The 15,000-nt window shown below is 43.3% G+C and overlaps 1 protein-coding gene across 1 annotated transcript in view; it reads left to right on the top strand.

The window, feature by feature from the left end:
* The first annotated feature begins 11,512 nt into the window (after positions 1-11,512).
* The window catches only part of LOC119572904 (tyrosine-protein kinase RYK-like), a 97,212-nt gene continuing 93,724 nt past the window's right edge, over positions 11,513-15,000 (top strand). Inside the window, exon 1 of the mRNA XM_037919854.1 lies at positions 11,513-11,632. The gene's annotated coding sequence lies outside the window, so the exon portion shown is untranslated. The remainder of the gene's footprint in view (positions 11,633-15,000) is intronic.

Below are 15,000 nucleotides of genomic sequence, written 5' to 3'. Positions count from 1 at the left end.
GTATTTTACTCTGAGGATTTTCGTCGGAAGAGCTTGAATCTTTTATCTGAGGATGGTGTGTTAACGATGGATAGATTGATAGATAGATAGATTGATAGATAGATAGATAGTGTGCGTTTTGTTTTGGTTTTGTCTGTGAGTGTAAGTCTGCATATGTGTGCGTGTGTGTGTGTGTGTGCGTGTGTGTGTGTGCGTGTGCTTGTGCGTGCGTGCGGGCGTGCGCGTACATGTGAATTCCTATCAATTTATTTTTCTCATGAGCAACATTGGTTGGCGACCCCGACGGCCGGCCATTGACGCGGTGATTATATTTGGAGATGGATCAACGGATCAGACGTATTTATATCGAGCGATTTATTTTTAAGAGGTCGCCAAAGTGCCAAATCAGTATCTTTCGTTCCCACGGTCAGTTCCTTACACTATCTGTCGCGCTGACGTCCACCTTATCTGTCAGTTATTGCCCGCTACGGAGGAGGGAAGGAGAGAGGCAGGAGAAAAGGTCGCTTTTGATGACGCCACAAAAATCATTTTTTGTCCAAGAACAAATCATATGTTAGAACGATATATAATATATATATGTGTGTGTGTGTGTGTGTGTGTTAGAGAGAGACATACAGATAGACAGATACAGATAAGCAGAGAGAGAGAGAGAGAGAGAGAGAGAGAGAGAGAGAGAGAGAGAGAGAGAGAGAGAGAGAGAGAGAGAGAGAGAGAGAGAGAGGATACAGAGAGATACAGAGAGATACAGAGAGATACAGAGTGAGAGAAGGAGAGAGTGTGTCTTCTTTAACCAATAACGAATATGTGGGTATCTGTGTTTGGAGTGATACACCGAATACAAAAAAAAAGAAAAAAAAATAGTTTTCCGTTATTTCAAATGTTATCGGATTAAACGGGAGCCTGTGTTTGAAGGGCTCTTCGGTTCTTCGGCACACACACACACACACACACACACACACACACACACACACACACACACACACACACACACACACACACACACACACACACACACACACACACATATATACATACATAATATATATATATATATATATATATATATATATATATATATATATATATATATATATATATATATATATATACATACATACATACATACATACTCAACCCATGAACTATTCACTCCACATACTCTCCTTCCGTCTCTTGCCTGTCCCGACTCGCCGAGTCCACTTATACCCTACCCTCGAACCCTTTTCACTTACCCCTTATCTCTCCAATACCCATCCCCTCTGTTACACATGCCCCACACCCTCCTACCCATATCCCCTGCCCCCTGCTACCCATATCCCCCACCCCCTGCTACCCATATCCCCCACCCCCTGCTACCCATATCCCCCACCCCCTGCTACCCATATCCCCCACCCCCTGCTACCCATATCCCCCACCCCCTGCTACCCGCCCCTTGCCCCTTCATTCCACGTTCCAGGTTAGATTCCCTTCATTCAACATGGCTCGTAAATATTTCAATATGGCTCAACGCGCATGCACTCCGTTTTATACGCGCAAGCAACAAGGGGTAAAAAAAATTTATAAGTCATTTCTCCTTTTTTTTCTCATTTTCTTTTCATTTCTTTTCTTTTCTTTTCTTTTTGTTTATTTTTTTTAGGCTTCGGTGGTTATCATTCGCGATCGATGTTCACTTGTCTTGTTTGTTAATGTTTGCGTTCGTGGCGCTACGAGGACACTTGAATCCGGATCGCTGCGGATTCAGACGCCGAAAGAAAAAACGCTTAGACGAACGGCGGAGTCGAATGTAGTTGAAAGATATGACATAACATATCTCTTGTGACATATCTCCCCTCTCCCCCTCCTTCCCCCTCCCCCCTCCTTCCTCTTCTTCACAAACGATCTTAATTTCCGCCGACCTTCGACAGGTTTTCTCTCCCCCCCCACTCCCATTATCTCTCCTTCCTTCTCCTTCCGTCTCTTCTTCCTTCTCCTGCTCCTCCTCCTCCTTTCCTCCTCTTTCTTTCCTTTTTCCTCCTGCTCCTCCTTCTCTTTATTTCCATCCTTCTCCTCCAATCTCCCCCTCATACTACTCCTTCTCTTCTTTCTCCTCCTCCTCCGCCTCCCCTCCTCCTCCATTCCTCCTCCTGCTACTCATATTCTTTTCCTCACCTTCCTCTTCCTCCTTCTCCTCCTTTTTTTCCTCTCCCTCCTACTCTTCCTCTCATCCTTCTCCTCCTCCACCTCCCTCCTCCTCCTCCTCCTCCTCCTCCCCCTCCCTTCTCCCCTCCTCCTCCTCCTCCTCCTCCTCCTCCTCCCTCCCCCTCCACTCCCTCCTCCTCCTCCTCCTCCTCCTCCTCCTCCCTTCTCCTCCTCCTCTCCTCCCTTCTCCTCCTCCTCTCCTCCTCTTCTCCTCCCTTCTCCTCCTCTCCTCCCCCTCCTTCTCCTCCTCCTCCCCCTCTCCTCCTCCTCCTCCCTCCCTTCCTCACCTTCTCCTCCTCCTCCTCCTCCTCCTCCCCCTCCTCCTCCTCCTCCTCTTCCTCTTCCATCATTTCCTTTCATGCGAAGTGACGACATTCCTCTCAAGACTAAGGTGTCGAGGTGGTCATAAACTCACCTACCCCCCCTCTCCTCCTTTCCCGTCCCCTCCCTTCCCTTCCCCCTTCCCCTCTTTTCCTCTCCTCTCCCTTCCCCCTCCCCTCCTTTCCCCTCCCCTTCCCCTCCCTTCCCTTCCTCTCCCCTCCTTTCCCCCCTCCCCTTCCCCCTCCCCTTCCCCTCCCTCTCCCTTCCCTTCCCCCTCCCCTTGCCCTCCCTCCCCCCCTCCCTTAAGTTCTGGCTGGTGGGCGTCGCTCCCCTTCCTTCCTCGCCGGGCTTTTGGGCGTGACAGCTGCCCTCAACATCATTCACTCGATGTTTTTCTCTCTTTTGTTTTTAAATACTATTTCGTCTTTGTTTATTTCGTCTTTTCTTTTCTTTTTTCTTTTGTCCTTTTTTCTTTAATTTTTTTTTTTTTGTCTTTTATTTCGTTTTCTTTTTCTTTTTCTTTTTATCTTTTCATCTTTTTGTCTTTTTTATCTTTTTTCCTCTTAGCTCCTTCGCTGTTTGTTGTTTTTTTGGTCTTTATTTTCCTTTTTTTTCTTTTTCTATCTTTTCTTCTGTCATTCATGTTTCTTTTTCTCTTTTGTTTCCTTTTTTTTTCTTTCTTCTTCGTTTTCTTTGAGGGGCTTTGTCTTTCGCTCTCTCATACTCTCATATCTCTTTCACCGACTCTTTTTGTCTCTCTCTCTCTCTCTCTCTCTCTCTCTCTCTCTTATATATATATATATATATATATATATATATATATATATATATATATATATATATATATATATATATATATTTATTTATCTTTGTCTGTCTCTGTCTCTCCCTCTGTTTCTCCCTCCGTCTCTCCTTCCGTCTCTCCTCTCCCTCTCTCTCCCTCTCCCTCTCCCTCTCTCTCTCCCTCTCCCTCTCTCTCTCTCTCTCTCTCTCTCTCTCTCTCTCTCTCTCTCTCTCTCGCTTTATATATATATGTATATTTATTTATTTATTTATTTATTTATTTATTTATCTATGTCTGTCTCTGTCTCTCCCTCTGTTCTCTCTCTCTCTCTCTCTCTCTCTCTCTCTCTCTCTCTCTCTCTCTCTCTCTCTCTCTCTCTCTCTCTCTCTCTCTCTCTCTCTCTCTCTCTCTCTCTCTCTCTCATCCCTATTTTAACCATCCTCTCGTAGGTGAGATGCTCAGCCTCCTTTCCCTTTCATCTCCCGTCATGAGCATCCTCTCTGCGTTGCCACGTTCGCGCGCAGCATCACTTCTCACGGCAAATCATCAGACATCTGCGGATGCTGATGGATTTCTCCGCTTTGCAAGGTCTTCCCCTCATTCCCCTCATCCCTCTGGTCCCCTGAGCCCTTCTACCTTCGCCCCCTCACTCGTCCCCTCTCCCGCACCCACCCACTCCCCTCTCGCCACTAATCCCCTTCCCTCCCTCCGCTCTCATCTCTACCCTACTCCCTGTTGCCTTCCCCATCTCCCGTCTCTCCCTCCCCTCTCTCTCCCCTTCGCCCTCCCCCTCTCTCTCTCTCTCTTCGCTCTCCCCCTCTCCTCCCTTCTACCTCCCCCCTCTCCTCCCTTCGCCCTCCCCTCCTCTCCCCCCTTCTACCTCCCCTCCTCTCTCTCTCCCCCTTCTACCTCCCCTCCCCCCTCTCTCTCTCCTTCGCCCTCCCCCCCTCTCTCCCCCCTTCTACCTCCCCCCTCATGTCCACCTCGGCTCATAAACACGACTTGCGCCACAGGGAGTCCTGCTCTATATATCCCCCTCGACTATAGGTTTCCCCTCTGGTAGTAAAACCTTCTTCCCCTCGACCAGGCAGGGAGAGGCGAGGGGATTTTAATAGAAAAGAGAGAGAGAGGGGGTGGGGGAAGAGGGAGGAATGGTGAGAGAAAGAGACAGAAGCATATATAGACATATATAGACATATAGACAAACAGACAGACAGAGACACAGACAAGACAGACAGACATGCCAAACGGACAGACAGACAAGGCAAGGCAAGACAGACAGACGGAGAACTGAAAGCATATAACATATAACATAAGTACTGCTAAAGAACAACAGTTTTAGCTTATATTTCTTTGTATATCTATTTAATTTATTTTCAAGTTAGGCTCAATTCCCATCTACATAATCCATTTGCTGTAGCGAAGGGTGTAGTCGAACTATTGCACTTTCGTGTAATTTACCTTAGAACAGGATCTCCTATGCTTTATAGCGTACTTGCCAGGAACGGAGAGGGTTGTTAGTACCCTGGTATAGCTTTCTTGATGTTTTTGTTTTGTGCTGTGTTGCTGGAGCGTCTTCGTGCTCTCTGTGCGTATATTTTACGTCTTCTGTGATGTACTTTGTATATACGTTCGTCTCTCTCTCTCTCTCTCTCTCTCTCTCTCTCTCTCTCTCTCTCTCTCTCTCTCTCTCTCTCTCTCTCTCTCTCCTCTCTCTCTCTCTCTCTCTCTCTCTCTCTGTATGTATGTATGTATGTATGTATGTGTGTCTGTATGTATGTGTGTCTGCCAGTATGTATGTATGTATGTTGTGTGTATGTGTGTGTGTATGTGTGTGTGTATCTATGTATGTATGTATATGTGTATGCATGTATTGTATGTGTGTGTGTGTGTGTGTGTGTGTGTGTGTGCGTGTGTGTGTATACGTGTGTATGTATGTATGCATGTGGGTGTGTGGGTGTGTTTGTAGATAGGTGAAAGATGAAGCATCCACGTGAAGCATGGTACACCTTTATGTAAATTCTGTCCCCAACTCCCATTCTCCTTCTATTTCCCTCTCCCTCCAATAGATGGCACCACATCCTTTTTTGAAGCTGCATTATATTATATTTTCTCACTTTCGTCGGTCGTGTCAGTTGCCATTAATTCTTATGATCCTCGTATTCACTGCTTAAACAATTGTTTTATTTTTATTTTTTCCCTCACCTTTCCCGGTTTATCCCAAAAGCTATTTCAAAATTGGCCTGCGATTATCTAAAACAAATTAAGAGAGAGAGAAAAAAGAGAGATTTCTCCATTGCTCTTGCTGTATCGTCGAGATTTTGTTCGGCGCTGAGCCTCAATCGCACCATATACGTGTGCATAATTTCCCGTTACTTTGAACCCGTCTTCATAAAAAAACAGCCTTTTTTTTGCTTCAGACAGGATCGTATCAGTCTCCTTCATCGACGCAACTTGAAAGAAGGAAGAGAGAGAGAGAGAGAGAGAGAATTAGAGAAAAAAAGAGAAAAAAAATATATCACGAGCTTGTTTTTACCAGCGCTCCTCTCTTCTCCTTCTCCCTCCTCCCTACCCATCACCCCCCCACACACCCATCACCCCCCCCCACACCCATCACCCCCCCCCACACACCCATCACCCGGCCCTCCCATCCCCCGTTCCTAAGAACCCGGATCTCCTTTTTTTTCTTTTTTCTTTTCTTTTTTTTCCCCTTTTTTGAGTGGCCTCGTGTGTTGTCTCTCTCTTTTCACGACAGCCATTTTCATGACACTTCTAGCGTCTGCCGAGAAGTATTTCCTTTTCATTACTCTCTTCTCCTCCTCCTCCCTCGTCCTTCCCTCGCCCTCCGGATGACCATATAACGCGTGGGAGGAGCGACTAACCCCTTCAGCGGAGGAGGAGAAGGAGGGGGCGTCCATGAAAGCCTTTCCCCCTCCCTTCACCTGTCGCCATTACGGGCCTCCTCGCTTCGGATCCGCGAAGCTTCGGACACGCAGCTCAGCACGCTTTTCCCTCTTCTTTTTTTTCTTTTCTTGTTTTTTTCTTTTTTTTGGGGGGGGGTGTGGGTGGGAGGGGCTTTGATGTTTCGTTTTGTTTGTTTGTTTGTTTTTCGCGATACTTTTTGTTTTTTGTTTGTTTTTTCCCCGATCACTTTTTTTTTTCTTTTTTCTTTTCTTTTCTTTTCTTTGTTTTCCGATACGTGTTTTTGGTTTTTGGGTTTGTTTCACTGTTTGTCTCCCGATCATGTTTTGTTTTTTGTTTGTCTTCCGATACGGATTTTGCTGTTGTTGCGTCTGATATGTTTGTTTATTTGTCTCCCCTGCCTCCGTGTCCGTCATTCAGAGTGGCAATGCAAGACGCCCTTCGAATAGGCAAGCGGCATTGAGATCGATCGATCGAACGGCGGCGGCGGGAAGCAAAGGCTGAAGGAGATGACGCAACTTCTTCGAAACTTCGGTTGTGGGTCCTCGATCTTCCGCGACTCCCTCCGGCTTCCGACATCCATCATGCAAATAGCCATCTTATCCTTACTCGCGGCCGCGCCATCAATCTCCCTCCCTCCTCCCGCGCCGCAGTTTATGAAACGTATCGAAGCTGCTTCGAAAATGATCCGCCGCTCGCGAGCCTCGGCGCCGTTTCCCGCCAATTCTCGGGTTCCGATATTGATCACCGGCGTTCGCAATTGCAGATTTTTTTTTTTTTTTTTTTGTAATTGAAGCCTTTTTCTTTTTCTTTGCAATTGCTGTGTTTTTTTTTTTTTTTCTTTCATTGAAATTGCAGTTTATGTGTGTGTGTGTGTGTTTTGTAATTGATTTTTTTCTTTCTTTCTTTTGCGTTTGTAATTGCATTTTTTTCGCGTTTGTAATTGCAGTGTTTTGATTTTTTTCTACATTTGTTATTGCAGCGTTTTTGTTTTTTATTGCGTTAATAATTGCAATTTTGTTTTTTTTATTTTGCGTTTGTTATTGCAGTGTTGTTGTTTTTTTGCGTTAGTAATTGGAATTTTTTTTTTTTTTTTCTTTTCCGTTTGCAATTGCAGTGTTTTCATTTTTTCCTCTTTGCGTATGCCATTGCATTTTTTCCCCCCGTTTGTAATTCCAACGTTTTCATTCCTTCTCGCCATTCTCTTTCAATTCTGTTTCGTTAGGTAACCCCTCCATCGTAGTTATGTATACGTCTGCCTCCCTTCCAAACACTACTTGATCCGCAAGGGCACTGGGGGCAGGGTCTCCATTGGGAAATAAAACGCACAGTCTGAAACTCCTATACCCCACGTGCAATACACCTAGTGCTTTGCCATCGTGAGTGCGATTCTTGTATGTCTTTCATTTCCGTGAGAAATCTGTTGTTTAAGGATGTTCTTAGTTAAAAGGATAAAAGGGTGTGATTTCTCTGTTTGTTTGTTTGTCTATATAACTTTCTCTCTCTCTCTCTCTCTCTCTCTCTCTCTCTCTCTCTCTCTCTCTCTCTCTCTCTCTTCTCTCTTCTCTCTCTCTCTCTCTCTCTCTCTCTTCCTCTCACTCTCTCTCTCTTCTCTCTTCTCTCCTTCTCTTTTCTCCTCTCTCTCTCTCTTCTCTCTCTCTCTCTCTCTCTCTCTTCTCTCTCTCCTACCTCTCTCCTCTCTCCTACCTCTCCTACCTCTCTCACCCTCTCTCTCTCTTCTCCTCTCCCTCCCTCTCCCCCCCTCCTCTCCTCCTCCCTCCTCCTCCCTCTCTCCTTCCCTCCCTCCCTCCTTCCTTTCCTCCCTCCCTCCCTCCCTCCCTCCCTCCCCCCCCTCCCTCCCTCCTTTTCTCTCCCACTCCCTTTTTCTCGCCTTTGATCTCATAAGTTGTCTCACCGCACCATCACTCTTAAGGACCGGCCTGAGCGCGCCATCTCCCCGTGCACGATACCGCAACGCGAGTGGGGTTTTTTTTCCATTAAGCATTTTATTAATACTTTCCTTCGCTCGACACCTCCCTATTCCCCTCGTCAGCGGTGGGGGGGGGGGGTTCTCTTGTGGTTTACGGTGTAATTATCCCTTATCGTTTTTTTTTTCTTTTCTTTTCTTTTCTTTCTCTCTCCCTGTCTTTCTCTCCCTACCCCTTCCCTCTCTCCCCCTTCCCTCTCTCTCCCTCTCGCTGTTGTTTTTCTCTCTCTCTCTCTCTCCCTCTCTCTCCCTCTCTCCCTCTCTCGTCTCTCTCCTCTCTTACTCCCTCCTCTCTCTCTCTCTCTCTCTCTCTCTCTCTCTCTCTCTCTCTCTCTCTCTCTCTCTTTTGGTGTTTGTTTGTTTGTTTTATTTCGCCTCTTTCGCCATGTTCTGTCGGGAGTTTTTTGTGTACCTTATATACATAGATATCTCCACCTGTTCCGTCTCGGTGCCTCTGTCAGTTCATCTGTCTGTTTGTCTATACATGCCTCTCTCTCTCTCTCTCTCTCTCTCTCTCTCTCTCTCTCTCTCTCTCTCTCTCTCTCTCTCTCTCTCTCTCTCTTCCTCTCCCTGTTCCTCTTCCTCTTCCTCTCCCGTGTGATCGATCAAATTCATAGTTTCCTCACTGAACTTGAGAATTTGAGAAATGGATAAGCAGATCAAACAGAGAAGGAAAAAATCCCTATTTGAATACTCTTTTTTTAACTTTTCCTGACAAACAGCGTTCGTATGTCGACGAGTGATCAGTTATGTAAGTGATTTAGCTGCGGCCATACATATTTATCACCTACTGCATATGTATGTTCAAAGTTGCGCGCATGTGTGTGTGTGCGTGCGTGTGTGTGTGTGTGTACGTGTGTGCGCGTGCGCGGTGTGTGTGTGTGTGTGTACGTGTGTGCGTGTGCGTGTGTCAGTTTTCCATTATATACAAGCACAAGATAAAGACTTACCAAACTCCATTTATAATTCGATAAGAGTAAAATTAGATAAACTTCCATGGGTTAGAGAGTAATGAAAAAGCACATTATAAATTCTTCTTTGATAAGAAATTCTGATCAGTACTTTTTTTTTTTTTTTTTCTTTCTTTTTTTCTTTTTGAGGCGAAGAGGCAGTTAACAAGTTGGCAATTATTATCCTATCATAAATGATGGCTTGGTAGTGATAATGATTAAATCATTGACAAGTTAGTGATAAAGATGATTAGAAGGTTGATAAGTCGGCGGTGGTGGTGGTCTGAAATTCACTAATCGTACTTAGATAAGTTGCATCATCATTATTGTCTTTGTTACACGAAGACGAGAGAGAGAGAGAGGAGAAAGAGAGTGAGAGAGAGAGAGAGAGAGAGAGAGGAGAAAGAGAGTGAAAGAGAGAAAAAGAGAGAGAGAGGAGAAAGAGTGAAAGAGAGAAAACGAGAGAGAGAGGAGTGAGAGGGAGAGTGATCGCTATTAAAGGTATGAATGAGAATACATTTCTGACGAAGATACAATCGAGACTGGTCAAATACATCTCTTGTATAGCGAAGATATTCATTCTTCTTCATACCTGTTATATATTTGTCAACATGAATACGGTTCAGTGATCGCTATGCCTTAGTGTATTCCTTTCATCCCTTTCTATTCTCGTTTATAGTTTTATTTATTTATATTACCAAAAAAAAATTGTGATGAGTCAGTGATAGATATGATTTTTTTTCATATCTTAATATCATATCATCCTGATTTTGAAGCTTTCAGAAATATCATAGTGACAAGTTTTACATTCTGACAAACAAACGTACAAAACACGTAAACCCTTTTGCATGAAAGAGATTACCACAAGAGCAAGGCAAAAAAAAAATAAAATAAAAATAATAATAATAATAAAACATTTGGATTCATATCAAATGCACGATCTAATGGAACATTCGTGGATAAATAATCCCCACATACTGTTAGAGATTCCTGGTATTGCAGTGATACCTGTACATCACAAAATAGTTTATTATAGGACCCTTTTCGTAATCACAAAATAGTTTATTGTAAAACCCTTTTCGTAATGTGTGTGGTGTCCAGGGTGCGCGTCTGTGTGTTCATAATAATTTAATTTCTGTCAAGTAACCTGTTCTTGTGGTTGGGTTCAAGTGCTGGGATTTTGTGTTCGGTCGTTTTGGAATTGGTTGCCGTGCTGGAATTTGTCATTTCATGCATGTAAAATAGTTCGGATTTGTTGATGATGACAAGAAAGGGCGTGATCATCCTGTTGAAAAAAATATATATGAATGAATCTATCTATCTATATGCGGTGTGTTGTGTGTGTGTGTGTGTGTGTGTGTGTGTGTGTGTGTGTGTGTGTGTGTGTGTCTGTGTGTGTAATTATCGTTCCAATAAGTGGTATAATAGCATTAGAAAATGTATATGTAATTATAGAATACCCATGTAAATCCACGTATTTATACAAACATACACGCATGCGCACCCCCACTTCCGCCCACTCTGTGGCCTCTCATGAAGACAGAACGGGCAGGACGAGGAGGAGGAGGGGGAAGGAGAAGGAGAGAAGGAGGAGGAGAGGGGGGAAGAGAAGGAGGAGGAGAGGGGGGAGGAGGAGGAAGAGATACTACGGAGGAGGTGGGGTTAGAAGGAGGAGGGGGAGGGGAATGGGAGGAAGAGGAGGAGGGTTAGGAACAAGAGGAGGAAGAGGAAGAGGAGAAGAAGAAGGAGGGGGGAGAGGGAGAAGGAGAGGCCAGCCCACACCCCAAGCCTTCCCCCTATTGTATAGCGCAGCATTACGTGATGTGGGAGAATATGTGGACTCGTCGCTGTGGTGTAGCGGAGCGGGCGGGCCCGCCACCACGCCCCATATTTCGTGTGTCAGGGAGGGTATTTGCCCCTTGGTTTATTATTATTTTGCTTTTGCATATTCATATCTTCTGATGCCGAAACAACTTGTCTTTATTTATTCTGTTTTGGCGAAATCTCCGTTTGTATCTGTGTGTGTGTGTGTGTGTGTGTGTGAATTGATGATTAACAATTAATTAAAGATCGCAAGCCTTGCCATTTTCTTACACCGTTGATAATGTTTCCATATACATAAGGCTGTTTGCAGGTATTGTATTCTCACAACAGCAAATTAACAGAACAAAGCATCACGGAATATTCGAGAATTTCTCCTCAACCCATCTTCACTACTCGTGTGAGTGCCACCTCCCCAGACACTCTAGTGCCTCAGCCACACCTTAGCTTTCCCGTCGAGAGTGCCACGAGAGCGCCTAGTACCCCCACCAAGCCGTGTGTAGTGCCACGCTTAACTCTTTGCTCTCTCTCTCCCTCGTAGGTCTGATGGCAGAGCTGTACTATGTGAGGGAAGGAGTGATCAACAGCTATGCCCTTGACTTCATCGTGCCAGTGCCAGCTAACTTTACCTTCATCTACTTCACTTGGCACTCGCTAATCAAACGACCGGTAAGTATGGCGGGAGAGGCTTCTCGGTGCGCCGAAATATCTCTTCCGTTTGTTTGTTGTGCGTCTCGAGAAGCTTGGAGTTTTGTTAAAGCCTGGGTGCTATTTCCGGGTTACGCATTAGAGAGAGGAGGTTTTATCGGTTAAGTTTACGCTTGGGTTCTATTTATTTATTGGTTTATACTCTGTTTATTGTATCTATATCTATATATTTTTTTTAAAATCTCCACATATGCAATATCAGTGATGAGAAATAGATTTGTTATTCAAATAGCAACAAATGTTTTTTTCATGAAGAGGAGCTACGTTATTCTACCAGGTGTCAAACGAGCTTGTCTGAGATGCCACAATAGCAAGACTTTTTCAGAGAACTAAGATGCTTAAGGCTCCCTGATCCCTTATAAGTAGATCAGCCACCCTTAGTGCCTGTAAAGATGAAGAAAGATTTAGTATCGGGGGGGGCGGGGAGGTCCTGACATTATTTCCCTTCGGATGCAGCGTAGATGTAGCGCTCATGCACATACGCACACGTCTACACGCACGCGGATGTACGTGTGCTCGCGCGCACACAGACACACGCACGTATGGATCCACACAAGCACAAGATATTCACCCGCGCACGCACGTACACACACAAGCGCACACGCACACACACACACACACACACACACACACACACACACACACACACACACACACACACACACACACACACACACACACACACACATTCCTTTCCCCTCTCACCCCACCCCTCACATTCCCCTTCTCCCCACAACCCCCCCCTTCCACCCCTCATTCTTTACGACCTACCCGACAGCCCTCACTCACCCTACAGCCCATCATCTCTCATACTTCTTCCCCTCACTCCTCATACCCATCGTGCCTCATCTCCTCACCTTTCTTTCCCTCTTCCCCTCACCCCTACCTCACCTCACCCCTCTTTCCTTCATCCCTCTTCCCCTTATCCCTCACCTCTCTGCCTCATGCCTCACACCTCATACCCCTCGCCTCATCCTCCTCACCCCCCCTCTGAAACGAAGGCAATAATCAATAGGACAGTGTTTGCCTTAATTAGACGAACTGTCTTGCAAGCACCCGGCGCCCGAGCGAACCCAAGCACTCGATAAACAGGCTACCGGTTTGAACAGACTTGGCAAACACTGTTACCAGCTCTGTCACGCCATTAAGAACCCTGGCGAGCGAACACTGTCTCGTTGCGTTGGATCTCCTTCCGACCGCCTTTTAGTCTGAGAGTTTTTTTTTTGGTGTTGGTATCTTCTGTTTTTTGGTTGTTGGATGAATATTTTTTTGAGGGGGGGAGGGGGGTCGTTTTTTTTTTTTTAAGGAGGGTGTTGGGTGTGGAGAGATGGTTGTGTTTATTTGGTGATGTTATTATTGTTTATATTACTGTGATTATTATCATTATCATCATCATTATTATTATTATTATTATCATTATTATTATCATTATTATTATCATTATCATTATTATTATCAGTATCATTATCAGTATCATCATTATCATTATTATCATCATCATCATTATCGTCGTCCATCTTGATTTTGTAACCTCTGTCATTATCATTGTTGCACTGTTTTATAACCAACATTGTGAATTCTGTCAAGGGCGTTAGTATTAATATGAATGGGGAGCTGATAACTTTTCAACAATGCAATGGTTGGAATAGTAATGAGAAAAGTCGCAATTGTAACGGGAATCATAAAATAACGTTTATTATTATGATTATATTTAGTACCTTTATCTACGTTGTTACATTATTATTATTATTGTTATTATTATTATTATCATTATTGTTATTATTGTTATTATTATTATTATTATTATTATTATTATTACTGTTATCATTATTATCATGATTATCATCATTATCATCATTATTATTATTATTATTATTATTATTATTATCATTATTATTTTTTATTATCATTATTATCTTTGGTATAACTGTTATCATATCATTAGTAGTAGTAATATAGTTTATCAAGAATGTCATTAACATTATTAATGTTGGTATTCCTCTGTTTTTGCTGTTATTGTTATTGCAATTGTTATAATTGATCTTATTATTACTAGTATTTGCAATGTTATGATTATTGCTGTTACACCTTCCTTTATTCTTAATATCATTAATGCTATATTCATTATCATTATCGTTTTTGTTTCGATTTTGCTGCTGTGTAATCATGAGCATAATCATTATCATCATCATCATTATTATTCATATTTTCATATTTTCAGCATGAGGGTACTATTATATTTTTCCTAAGAGTATTTTAGTTTTCATTTTAACTATTATAGCATTTATGTTAATTATATTAATTATAATAACGGTAATAGCAATTTTATTTTCTATATAATGTTATGTTAACACACGTGATAATATAGTTAGTATGAAATAATATACTGTGCATATGATGTACATATCATATATCTACAATTATATAGAATAGTATACTTTCCTTTTCATTTCGTTATTAGTATATCATTAATCATTCTTTTTTTTAGCATAAGATAATGACATTGCAATTACTGCCTGATTGTCACTGACGTTATTATTAAAACCATTGCAAAGTATCATCTCCATTACGATTTCCATTATCTGAATTATCGCAAAAATATTGACACTTATTCCACTATTAATTGATATAATTATTTTATCAATAGGGTCATTACCTGTGTCATTATCATCAGCAGTAGCCCTTCGCTACTTCATCTTTAAGTAATACAGCGCAGATTGGCAATTTTGTCACACACAACAACACATACTTATATAAACACACCTACACAAAGACAGACAGACGGACTGATGGCCAGGAAACCATACGCGAGTGAGAGGGGGAGGGGATAATACATAAAAATGGTAGAAAGAAAAGCATGTACACACGGACACACACACACACACACGGACACACACACACACACGGACACTCACACACACACGGACACACACACACACACACACACACACACACACACACACACACACACACACACACACACGCACACGCACACGAGAGTACATGTGCGGATATGTGTGTATGTGAAGGCTTTTGCCTGAGGAAACCACAACGCTGCTTCGAATGTCTCTCACAAGTTCCGTATCTATCACCTTTTTTTGAGCGCCCGCAGTCCATCAGGAATAAATAATAAGAAGAACAGCAGTTTTTAAAACTCTGGAGATCCTCATAGATCAATGTAATGTGTTGGAAAAGGCGGCCGGGTTTCTCCCTCTCTCTCGGCCGCCGGAAGATCATTTTTTCTTCGCCTTTTCTCCCTCTCTTTTCTTTTATAGCTTTCGTGACCTCTCCCCTTTATCTTTCCACTTTTTCCCTTCTCTTTCCCCTTT

The sequence above is a fragment of the Penaeus monodon genome, chromosome 5, assembly GCF_015228065.2.
Source record: "Penaeus monodon isolate SGIC_2016 chromosome 5, NSTDA_Pmon_1, whole genome shotgun sequence".
In the NCBI taxonomy this organism is placed as follows: domain Eukaryota; kingdom Metazoa; phylum Arthropoda; class Malacostraca; order Decapoda; family Penaeidae; genus Penaeus; species Penaeus monodon.
The sequence above is the reverse complement of the archived record's forward strand: the minus strand, read 5'-3'. Positions and strand labels throughout refer to the sequence as shown.